Raw genomic sequence first — 12,480 nt, forward strand, 5'->3', positions numbered from 1 at the left:
AAAGCAACATAGAAGATTTAAGCTAAGATTGAGAGGTGGGCAGAGATATTACTGTAGGGAAGGGAAAGAATGTTCCTGAAGAAAGAATGCATGCCCACTGCTCAGCTGTGAGAAAATGTGGCACGTTCAAGGAACTGAAAGAAATCTAATGTTGCTGGAAGAGGGTAGCCTAAAGTAAACCAGGGAAGGGCCAGAAAATAGAGCATGCAGACAACTTAGCCATGTTAAGGTTCTGGAACTTTACGCTAGAGGAAATAGGGAGCTACTAGGATGTTTTAAGAAGAGTGTATGATTATTATTATATATTTGGAGAATAAATTGGAAAGGGCAAAACTGGAAGCAGGAGATTTTAAAAGCTGCTGGAGTAGTCAAAGCGAGGGGTGATAGGGGCTTAACACAGAGAGAAAACAAGGGATAAAAGAGAACCAGTGTCCAAGAAATTTAGGAGGCACACATGGACAGGACTTAATGATGAATTAGATAGGAGAGGTGAGAGAAAGAGAGAAGTCAAGGACAGATCTTAGGTTTCTAACTTGGGAAATTGCATGGATGCTCTGCCCTGAGCCAAGAGACTCTGGAGAGAAGCAAAATTGGCGGGGAAAAAGGTGAGTTCACCTTTTGAACACAAGAGGTTTAGTGCAAGCAAGATATTCAAGTGGAGATTTCTAGTAAGGAATAGGTCACGATGCCAGAGGGTTGAGCAGGAGAAACTGGAGGGACCTGGAGACTAAGGGCATCCTTAGCATGTAGAAGCCGGAGGTATGGCCCAGGGAAGAGCTGAGATTACCCGGAGAGAATGAGTAGAATGTATGGAGAAAGACTGGACAGATTCCTGAGAAATACTAGCAATTAAAGTGCCTGTAGAGAAGTCAGAGTTTACAAAGGAAACTGAGAATAAGCCACTAGAGAAAAGGGCAAAAGACAAACCAAAGGGGCATAATCAGGAAAGTAAAAGTAGAGAACAAAGGGAGGGCTCCTAATGGGAAATGCCGTTGAGAGGTCAAGAGACAAAAATCCCATTGAATAGAGTGTGGTGACTCAGATTCTCACTGTTACTTACTAAGTGACCTTAGACCAGTGATTAATTTTACACTGAGCCTCATCCATAAGTTGGAACGATTGCATTGTATTTAGATTGGCGTCTTAATACATGTGCAGTAAATCTTAGCCATTATTATTCAATGGCATGAATAACTATTAGGGACTTTGTTAGTGGGGAAGTGCCAAATTAGAGTGACTTTTAGCTGAAGGGGAAAGTGCAATTGAGCACTTGAGAGAGGCTGTTTAAATGCAAAGAAGCAGTTCCAGGGAGGAAGAGATAGAAGATAGAGGAGAAGACAGGCTTTCAGTGGGAATAAAGTAAAGCAACACAGAAGGACAGGCATGGCAAGAAGCCTGAGGCATGGGGTTACACAGCATGACAACAGATGTGGTCAAGTGCAATGGTCAGGAAGAGGCAGGAAGAGCTACGGTGGGAGTTGAGCCTGTAAAGAATGTTACATTCGTCCAGGCACAGTGGCTCACGCCTGTAATCCTAGCACTTTGTGAGGCTGAGGTGGGCAGATCACCTGAGGTCAGGAGTTCAAGACCAGCCTGACCAACATGGAGAAACCCCGTCTCTACAAAAATACAAAATTAGCTGGGTGTGGTGGTGCATGCCTGTAATCACAGCTACCTGGGAGGCTGAGGCAGAAGAATTGCTTGAACTCAGGAGGAGGAGGTTGTGGTGAGCCGAGATCACACCATTGCACTCCAGCCTGGGCAACAAGAGTGAAACTCTGTCTCAAAAAAAAAAAAAAAAAAAGTTACATTTATGAATTTGAATATTTGAATTTTGCTTTGTGTGGATATAAGGGAGCCATGGACAGTTGTACAGGAGTGGAAGGGTTTGTTTTGTTCTGCTTTGTTTTGTTTTTGAGACAAGGTCCCACTCTGTTGCTCATGGCTTACTGCAGCCTCAAATTACAGGGCTCAGGGATCCTCCTGCCTCAGCCTCCTGAGTAGCTGAGACTACAGCATGTGCCACCACACCCGGTTGATTTGTAAATTTTTTGTAGAGACAGGGTCTCACTACGATGCCCAGACTGAGGAGTGGAAAGTTTAACTCAACCTGTTTTAGAAAAATTATTCTAACAATAGAGAGAAGTATGGATTATAGAGGAGGAAGATTTAGATAAGAGCTGTCCACAGTGTGTGGCTGGGGGAGGAATTTTAATAGAGAGCAAAAAAATCACTTGTAAGCATTTAACCTTGGCTAGGTCACTTAACCTCATCAAGACTCAGTTTCTCCACTAATAAAATGGGAACAATAAGATTTCTCTCTGAGGTTCTTTTGGGCATTGCATTTTCTATCAAGTACCTACTATAGTGCTTGGCATACAGTATTCTTCTTACGCTCTATCCTCCTCCTGACAGCTCCATGCTGTTGGTGGGTATCCATGGTCGGGTATCGGAATGTCTTACTCTCCTCTGATTTTCAGGAGACATAAATTTGCTTCCTAACTTTGCAATACTGAAGGAAAAAACAGTCTTCTGAAAAGTTTCCTTCCAAGTGCAGGGCTAAATTTTCATCTCTGCTCACTCTCTGATTTGACAAATTGGCATAGCTCATTTGCTGTGTACCAAATTGTCTTGATGCAAGAGTTTTTACATTTGGGGCTGGGCAGTGGTTCAAAAGTATCACTTTCCCATTAAGCTTTATGGGATTTACCTACAAGATGGATAACACATCCTTCGGACAGATGGCACAGCCCTGAAGCCATTGCCTAATTTCTTCTTCAGTGTTCTCCTTTTATCCTGTCTTCTATGATAGCTGATTTCCTTACATTCATGTCCACCCAGAAATAACTAGTTTCTAGAAAAGCTGTAATATGGATTGTATTTCTGTAAAGCCATATGTTCCATACGTCCTGACATCCTCGCAGATGCCATTTGATTCCATTTTGTCATATTCATTTAATAAATATTGAGTGTCTGCTTGGTGCCTGGCATCTGCAGTGCAAAGAGGAATAATATTCAGTTCTACACGCTGAAGGATCCCATATTTTGTGGCAAAGCAAGATCTAAAGACATAATTTAAGTAGACTGTGAATAGGTTAATTTGGAGCTACTAACTGGCTATCATGCAGGTGGGAATTGGGAGGTCACAAGAAACTTTCAGCAAATCTGGCATTTGAACTGCACCTTGAATTGTGAACTGAATCTTCCCAGGTGAAGAAAAGGGGATGGGCTTTCCTGACATGTTTCCTGATGAAAGAGCATGTACTTGAAAGAGAATGGCTGGCTCTGTAAAGGGTGAACCGTGTGTTCCAGGATTAGGATGCCAGCAGCTGTTTACTGAAAGCACAATATGTGTTGTGTGCATGGTGCTAAGTACTTGTTTTATTTCACTTGATGCACACGGCAACCATATGAGGCAGTCCTATTATTATTCCCATTGTACATGGGATATCACTGATGCTTAGAGAGGTTGGATAACTTGCCCATAACAGAGTGATAAGCTATAATTTGAATATAAACCATCCTGTACACTCCTGAGTCTGTACTTGCAAGCGACCCTGCCATACCAGATGTGTGCAGGCCATCTGTGTACATGTGTATGGGGCAAGGGGGCAAGCTGAAGGCAGAAAGGTCAGTTGAGGCCAGCTTTGAGATACTGAACACCAAGATAGAGGTTGTTGTAGACAAAACATCTCTGCATATTCATTTTTTATAAAAATTCACTATATTACTTTTAAAGTGAAACAGAACCCACTCTTTACAGCATTTTTTAGCAAAAGTCCTGCTTTAGTGGGACATAATGTGTACATAAAATGGGGACTGAGGTTAGTAATCTAATTAAAAACAAATCGTTCTCAGGGATTTTGATTCCTTCTTACTTCAAAGCGCATATTGACATATAAATGAATTCTGTCCTCAAGATAAGCCCCAATTACGTAAAAGTATTTCCAGGTTATTCGCTCTTTTCACCTTAAAAATGACAAAGTTTATTTTTTATATAAAAATTGAGGAATTCAGAACTTAACCCCTGAGCTAGTTTGAGGACTAAAGCTGTGATGTGATTCAGATTTTATAAGATCTTCACAGAATAAAATATTCAATTTACTCTCAGTTCATAGAATATTTTCATGTTCAGCTCTTTTCCTTCATAATGAATTTTTAAAATTTTCAATTGGATCTTAAATGAGATGTATCCCCGAAGTGTTTCAAACAGCAGAAACAAACCCAAACCCACAAAGACGTAAATCAACAAAAATAGCACTCTTTGCATTGGCTGTTTACCAGTAAATGAACATTCGGGTTCGTGTTAGAACTCAGTGAATGAGCAAAACCGGAGGTTGTGTTTGCTTCCTTTCAAGCCCGTCTCTTTAAGATCTAAGTCAGTTCACATAGTGGTCAGTGAACATCCCACTCCAGAGGAACTCCGTGAGTGATCGAATACTCCAAGCCTGAAATCCTCGCGGGTCTCCTGGTGGGAAGGCCGAGACATTTGCGTTATGAGGCCCCGTGATGCTTTGCTTGGGAGAGCACAGACCTGTAAGCAGCAAGGCATCCAGCTGCTCCTCTTCCCTCCCATAAGGCCCTCACGACAGCCAGGCCCCAGAAACGTGAACTTTCTGAACTTGGGTGGCCAGGCTGCTTCAGAGCCTCTTCTGGAGTCAGCAACCCTCCTTTGCTCTTCCCCCCTCCCTCCCACGGGTTCTGCTTCCTGGACCCTTCTGCTGACCAAGGAAACCAGCCTTGAGCAATTCCTAAGTATTTCACTCAACCCCAAGCAGTCCAACCCCCCTAGGACGACTCCCCTCTCCTTTTGCCAGATCTCTTCTGGAAACTGGGTCACTCTCACTACTCATGAGATGAGATTTAGCCTCTCTGGTCTGATGGTGGAGCAGAATCCTGAGAACCCCTCCCTACCTCCCCACAAAACCAGCACAGCGGCAGCGAAATCTGGAGTTGGACACAGTCCAAGGTCTTCTCAGGGATCCGCTTCCTCCAGGAAGATTCTTCCTCACTTGTCAGTCAGCGAGACTGCCTTGGTCTTAACCTCTGACCTCAGGGATTATTCAAGCCTGGAAGGGTCGGGAGAAGCTTTTTAGAAAAGGGTGGGACTTGGAGAAAAAGAGATTTGGACAGTATTGCAGACAGGAGAAGCAAACCGAGCCAAGAAGTGCAAGAAACCATCCTAAGTACAGGAGTCTCTCGTTTCAGTCTTGAAGATCTCCAGGAAAGGAAATTCCAGGGCTTCCCCTGAGTCTAACCCATCCTTTTTCCTATGACCTCTGATGCTCCATTTTATGGGTCCCGGCTGTTAAATATGTAAAACCTAAAAGGAAGAGGGCCAGGAAAAGGAGGCCATGGTCTGCTACAGAAGTGCTAGCCTGGCGGAAAAAGCCAGTCTGGGCTTGTTTTGCGGTCCACTCTTGTCTCCTTTCAGCCACACGTGTGACATCACTAGGCCTTCTCTTAGGCTAGTTTGGGAGGGCGGCCTGCCGACATCCCCACTCCCCCCTCCAGAACCCCCTTTGTCAGGAAGATAGCACAAAGGGTTCCCTCTCAGCTGCCTGGCATTGAGGCCATTTTCCTTTGCAAGGGCACTACTGTGGGAAAATGTTTTAAATCACTTTTCTCAGAGAAAGGGAAAAACTGAAGTTCCGGAGATGTCATTCACCCCCAGAAATGTCATACTATGACTTCCCCTTAACCTTTTTCTCTGTATGTTGTGGAAATCTGTTCCAAGCCACTCCAGCAATTCAATTATGTAAATGGAGTGACCCCACCTCCTGAACACCGCCTGAACTTGAGCCTGGCCGGCTAGAGTTTTTTCGTGAGTGTGTGTGTGTGTGTGTGGTGTGTGAGAGATGGGATAGAGTGAGTGCCTCCATGGCCCACCTGGCCCTGGGTGCCCCCTCCCTGTGGCAGCTCTCTGTTCCTTCTCTCTTTAGTCTTCTCTCCTTTCAGCGCCCTTGTTGCCGTCAGTTTTTGCTGTGGCCGTTCTGAGGTACCTGAAGAGCCAGAGTGGGAGATAGGAGTTATGACAGCCTTGAAAATGGAAAGTTGGGATCAGAAAGTCTACTTCTGGGACCCTGGAACAAGTGACTTAATCTCTCTCTCTCTCTCTTTGAGGCAGGGTCTTGCTATGTTGCCCAGGCTGGAGTGCAGTGGCATGATCACAGCTCACTGCAACCTCCAACTCCAGGGCTCATGTGATCCTCCCACTCAGCCTCTCAAGTAGCTGGGACTACAGGCATGCACTACCATGCCTAGCTAATTTTTTTACTTCTTGTACAGTTGGGGGTCTCGCTATGTTGCTCAAGCTAGTCTCAAACTTCTGGGCTCGAGTGACCCTCCTGCTTCGGCTTCCAGAGTTTCGGGATTACAGGAATGAACCCATTCCTGGCTGACTGATTAAGTCCCATGCCTGGCTGACTTAATCTCTTGCCTTCAGCTTCCTCATCTGTAAAATGGGTATACTATTAGCCTCATGAAGCTGTCTTGAGGATTGAAAGAGATGCTAATTATGAAAAAACTGTAAAACACAAAGTGCTGCAAGGATGTGAATATTCGAAAGCAGGTCCCTGGTCTCTTTCACTTTGGAGTGGGGTTGGGGTATGGCACAAAGCAGAATGTTTCCATTGCAAAGGAGCGTGATGGAGTAAGCGGCAGAGGGCCTGAGGGGCAAGGTGGCGTGGGAGGCACGAGTAAGTCTGGCAGGGCTCTTGGAAGAAGCAGTTTCCAAAGGAGAGGGCCCCATATTGGCAGGCAGGAAGGTGCAGGGTGCTCCCTTCTTCCTCACAGAAAACCCCTGGCGAGGAAGAGGTGTGATTTGATCAGGGTGGCTGCATCAGACAGGCGTTCAGTACCTTTCCCACCAGAGCTGGTGCTGCTCAGGAGCTGAGCCAAGTCAGGGCCTCATGCAGCCCAGCTCTCCTGCCTGTGAGGGAGACCCAGGCGTCAGTGAGATGTCCCTTTTGAATCCAGCCCATGCACCTGGGCCCCTTTACAGCGGTTCTCACTTCACCAGCACCTCCCCTTCCCACGCAGGCTTCCTGTTTTGAAACCACCAATAGATGGAAAATGTGAGTACTGCCGCTTGAATGGCTCAGGCTGTGTGTGTGTCTGGGTGTGTGAGGTTCTGTGTGAGTTTGTGCTGTGTGAGCCTGTGTGCGCACATAAATGTGTATGTGCAAATGTGAATTTGAGTGTGATAGTGTAGGTGTGACTACATGAGCATGTGTTTGTGCATGTGGGTGAGCGTGACTGTGAGTGGTTGAGTGAGTACATGGACACGTGTTGTGTGCATTTGAGCATGTGTATCAGTGTGTGGCTGTGTGAGTGCCTATATAAGTATATGATCATGTGTGTGTTACTGTGTGTGTTGCATGAGCATGTGTGCCTATCTATGAGCGCGTGTTGTGACTGTGATCATGTGATCATGTCTGTTTAAGAGTGCCTGTGTGGGTGTGTGACTGTGTGTGACTGTGTGTGAGGGTGTTTGTGTGCATGTGTTGTATGAGTGACCATGTGTGTGACAATGCAAGTGTATGATCAAATGTGTGTCACTGTGAGTGTGTGTTGTGGGTGTGATCACATGTGCAACTGTGTGTGTGACCTGATGTGAGTGTTTTGTGTGTGATTGTGTCAGTGTGTGAGTGATCACATGTGTGCTGTATGAGTGATCATGTGTGTGACTGTGTGATCGTGTGTGATTATATATGTGTGTGGCCAGGGGAGAATGTGTGTTGAGTGTGATCACATGTGTGACTCTGTGTGTGTGTGTGTGTGTGTGCGCGCGCACTTGGGCACGTGAGTGTGCCGCACAGCCCGGGGAAGGGCAGCTGAGGCAGAGGACGTTCCTTGCAGGGGACCAGCCTGGTCTGGGGTCTGGGGAGAGGGTGTTGAGGAGCGGTGGTCTCCCAGGGAACCTGTCTGCCTGAGTGGCAAAAGCAAGGAGCCGGGTAACACTGGCATCTGCAAGCACGTCCTGGAAGCTGCCTGAGGCCTTCCATCCACACCGAAAGACTCACCTCTCAGCTTGTATCTTTTTTTTCTCTCAAACTTTAAAACAAATAATTTCTTTTTTTTTTTTTTTTAATTTTTTTTTATTGATAATTCTTGGGTGTTTCTCACAGAGGGGGATTTGGCAGGGTCATGGGACAATAGTGGAGGGAAGGTCAGCAGATAAACAAGTGAACAAAGGTCTCTGGTTTTCCTAGGCAGAGGACCCTGCGGCCTTCTGCAGTAAAACAAATAATTTCTTACCACTCCAAAAATGCGTTCCTGAGAAACTGGATCACGTAACAAACAGATCAGACTGTCAGCCTTCCTAGCTGGATGGGCAGGCAGCACGTCTAGTCCATTTTCCTATTCCCAGTACTTAGCACAGTTCCTGGTAGCTGGCAGGGGTCAGTGCATTCATTCAGCAAGTATTTATGGGGTGCTTACCATGTGGCAACACAGATCATAACAAAGTCTCTGATCTCAGGGAGTGTACAGCACTGGGGAGCATGATCACAGTCCCATGAATACATAGGTACATGTGACAGGTGCTGAAAATCTTGGATGAAAGAATGGATTCCGTTTCCAGCTCTTTCCATAGCTTTGTAGAAGAGACTCCGGCTTTTTCTGGCTATTGGAAGAGGCAAGGCCATAATCAATATGCCTTTCTTCCTTTACAAAGATATTATTGACCCACAGGCTTTGAAAACAAAAATTTTCCCTTAGTGAGAAAATATAAATGGATAAGCTTCATCTCCCCTGCCATGCCCTCTCTCACTCCTGTGACCACCTTGTGGCTTCTTGGGTCCCTTCCCCCGTTGCACCCGCTGTTCTGTCGCTCTTGTCTGGGTAGCAAAATCCCACTTATCTATCAAGGCCCAGCTCAAATCCTGTCCCTTCTGGGGCAGAGGTCATCTCCCGATAGGTGACCCACCTGCATGCTTTAAATGACTGGGGGAGCACGTATATCACAGCATTACAATTATTTGTTTTCTGTCTCAGCTGAGCTCCTTGAGGCCAGAGACTTTGTTTTGTCTATCACTGAAGTTCCCAGAGCCTGGCACGGGACCTCGTCCTTCTTAGATGTTCAACATGTGTGGGATGGATGAACGGATGGGTGGGCGAGCAGACGGATGGTTAGATGAAGGCTCCGTGCCCGTCCTTGTGTCATGAAAGATATACACTACAAAGATGGCAGCCTAGGACTGAGCTAAGGCCCAGGGACCAGGCAAAGGATAGTGTTTCAACAGTGGCTGGCATTGAGTAGGGCAGCTTTTACATTTTTATAAATAACCTGAAAAAGGAAGTTCAGACTGAAACTCACACGTCTATGGGTGACACAGAGCTCTTTCGGTAGGGAGGTTCCATGCCAAAAGGGTAGAGGAGGGGAGGATCCCCTAAGATATGAGTGGGCGGACAAGTGGAAGGTTGCTTCAGCGTGAACAGACTCAAACCACTGTATTGACGCGGAAGTTATCTGAGGTATAAGATGGTGCCTCCGGGTGATTAAGTTTGACAAGAAAGCGTCACTTCATTCAATCAATAAATTAAACACCTACTATGTGCTGGGCTTTGTGCTCAGGCCTTTACCTCCTACCCTTGAAGATCTCAGAGTCTAACGGAGAAGAATGCTTCCAATGTAGTGGGAAAAATAGACATAGAAGGAAATAATTAGAGATAAGACTGGAAGGGCTAATAGAAGAATGGTAGAGAGTGCTATGAGACTTCCGAAGAGAGCTGCTCTGCTATCTGTGGTGGGGAAGTCGGGAGGATTTATTCATTCTGTACTTATTTCATGAATAGTTCAGGGCATTTACCGTGTGCTCAGTTTTGAAGGCACCAGGTTAAACAGATATGGAGTCTTATCTCCAAAGAGCTTACAGTCCACTGGGAGTGATGGATAGGTAAAGTGTGGGAGGGGCCGTGAGGGGGGATTTGTGATTCAGAAAGGATTTCGCCGAATGGTGAAATCTTGACCTAAAGTCACCCTTTAAATTCATTAGGCAGAAAAGGGGGAATGTGGACAATCCCAGCAGAAAAAGCAAAGTGGGCAAAGGTTCAACAGAGAGAACACCAGGGTGTGTTTTGGAAACTGCCGAGGCTCCTGGCTGAAGCAGAGGCTGCGGGGTGGGGGTGGCCCCCGGAGAGGCAGCTGGGCTGACAGGGGCCAGCACAGGCATGGCCAAGGATATGGGGAACCTCTGCAGGATTTTAAGCAGGACAGTGATGTGATCTAGATTAATGGTTAAGAAAGATTATTCTAGTCTTGGTGGAGGGTGGACTATAAATTGGAGAATGAAAGGGAGAGTGAAACCAGCAGCCAATAGGACGCCTAAAATCGTCTTAGCAAGAGCTTATGCACTGAGAACAGAATGAATTAATAGACCCAGAACCAGTGGAGTGGAATTGTCCTGATGACACCAGCCAAGGAGTTTGGGGAAATGTTATTCTCTCACTGTGCATGGAAGGCACCCTGTGGGGACAGTGCTGAGCTCAGGACCCAGAGGCAGCATCAGATAGGAGGGGAGAAAAATACACCAGAGTCCTGGGGAGTGTGGGCTGGGCCATGGCTCTGTGTCCTTAGAGAGTTATGAGACTTGTCTGAGCCCCCGTTGAGACTGCTGTGAGAAAGAAGCGGGATAACATATTATAAACAATAGCATCTGCAGCTGGAGTGATGTTGGGTGGTTTGGGTTCCTGTACATTTGGAGACAGAGTCAAAGCTGGGGAATGTCTTTAAGCTTCTGAAAGCTTTCTTTATAGAGACGCAATGAAAATATTAGAGCTGTTCTATCTGGAAAGTACAAAGGGAGGATGCCAAAGTTTAAGTGAGCTTCATAGCACAGGCATGGAGAGGAACTCTAGTCAAACTGCCTGGTTTCAAATCCTGCCTTTGCGACCTAAGATCCATATATTCCCTTGAGTAAGCTATTTAACCTTTCAAAGCCTCTGTTCCCTCATTTGTATAACAGGGATAATAATGAGCTGACTGTTGTGAGGGTTAAATGATACAATGCAGGTAAAGAGCACAGTACCTACACCACGTGACACATGATAAGCTTGTAAGTAGCAGCAGCTATGAAATCATTAACTGGGACAAAGGTCTGCACACTCAGTCCCCCGATCCTGCAAAAGGAGGATCCTGCAAAAGGAGAGCAAGAATACCTCCCTTGTGTTGGAAGAAACACACTGTGGCAAATAAGAAAAGGTGGAGCGACTTCACATAGTGGTTTAAAACTGACGAAATCCATCATTCCAAACAAATCGGTGTGGACAACTTCAGACCGTCATTCTGCCTTTCAGCTGTAGGTGGGAGTTGAGTAGCAGCTGCCACCTTTCTTTCATTGTTTTAACTTTTTGGAAATTATCAACATTCACAAAAGCAGAGAGGATAGTGTAATGAACCCCCATGTATCTTCATCCAGATTCAGTAACGATCAACATACCTCCAGTCTGGTTTCATCCCAGCTGCCCCTATAGACGGGCACGCGCCATCCCAGCTCCCTGTGCACTCGGAGAATTCTCTTCCTTACTTGCTTTTCCCTCCGTGGAAATGGAAAACAGCCTGTTGTTAATGTCATTTAATCTCAGTTTAGCTTCCTTTAGGTTGGGCTAAATAATTTACGTTTATGCAATTTATTACCACAAAGCATTTCTTGACATTTTCATCTTCTCCTTGATTCTTTGAATACCTCCATTTCCTCCTGTCCGCAGAAGACTGTGAACCCAGAACAAGACACAAGAGCTCTGTGAGTGTCCATCCAAGGGTCGCAGTGACGTGAGGCTAAATGCAAGGTCTGCTGCCCACCCAACTCTAAGCGCCTACCAACCCCAAACTGTGTCACAGTCCCTGGGTCTCTTGCACACGCTTGTGCTTAATACTGATTTGCCACTTAACAAGTCCCTTGGATGTCAGCAAAAGAGTGAGTACACGGAAGGAAAGAGAGCCCTCGTTTTTTTCTTTCTTTTTTTTAAATTAATTTTTATTTTTTAAAGAACACATCACCTCTGCCAGAACCCTCGACTTTGGCTACGCCTACATGGAGAACATTTTCATGGCCAAGACAGTCCACGACAGCTGTATGTTCTCCTGGACCTGGAGAGGTCCCAGCACACTGTGTGCCCCATACTACACATGGCAGTATGTGCATCATCACTGTGAGAGGAAGAGCCTTCTGCTGACACATCGAAAGTACTCAGATCGGATCCCTTGTGGCTTTGGCTGTCATCAGAAGCCCTCCCCTGAGATACAGCTGAATCATGTACTGCATGTCTTTAGTTGGTGTCTAATTTGTGGGGCTGGCAGCCTGGAATGTAGTTATTGCAAATGATACTAATCTCTGAGCTGCATTCCAGAGCGAAACTGCTTCTATGGATACTATAATTAGCACAGACTTATTATGCATTTACTATATGCAAAGCACTTCACGTATTGGCAACACTTGCCTTAAACCTAGAAAAGAATCACAATTGTTTGCATTTGCA

At 45.7% G+C, this 12,480-nt stretch overlaps 1 protein-coding gene across 2 annotated transcripts in view; it reads left to right on the plus strand.

The window, feature by feature from the left end:
* Nucleotides 1–12,480, plus strand: part of UBASH3B (ubiquitin associated and SH3 domain containing B) — a 158,214-nt gene that overhangs the window by 80,763 nt on the left and 64,971 nt on the right. The gene's annotated exons all lie outside the window — the stretch shown is intronic.

The sequence above is a fragment of the Pan paniscus genome, chromosome 9 (genome assembly GCF_029289425.2).
Source record: "Pan paniscus chromosome 9, NHGRI_mPanPan1-v2.0_pri, whole genome shotgun sequence".
NCBI lineage: Eukaryota > Metazoa > Chordata > Mammalia > Primates > Hominidae > Pan > Pan paniscus.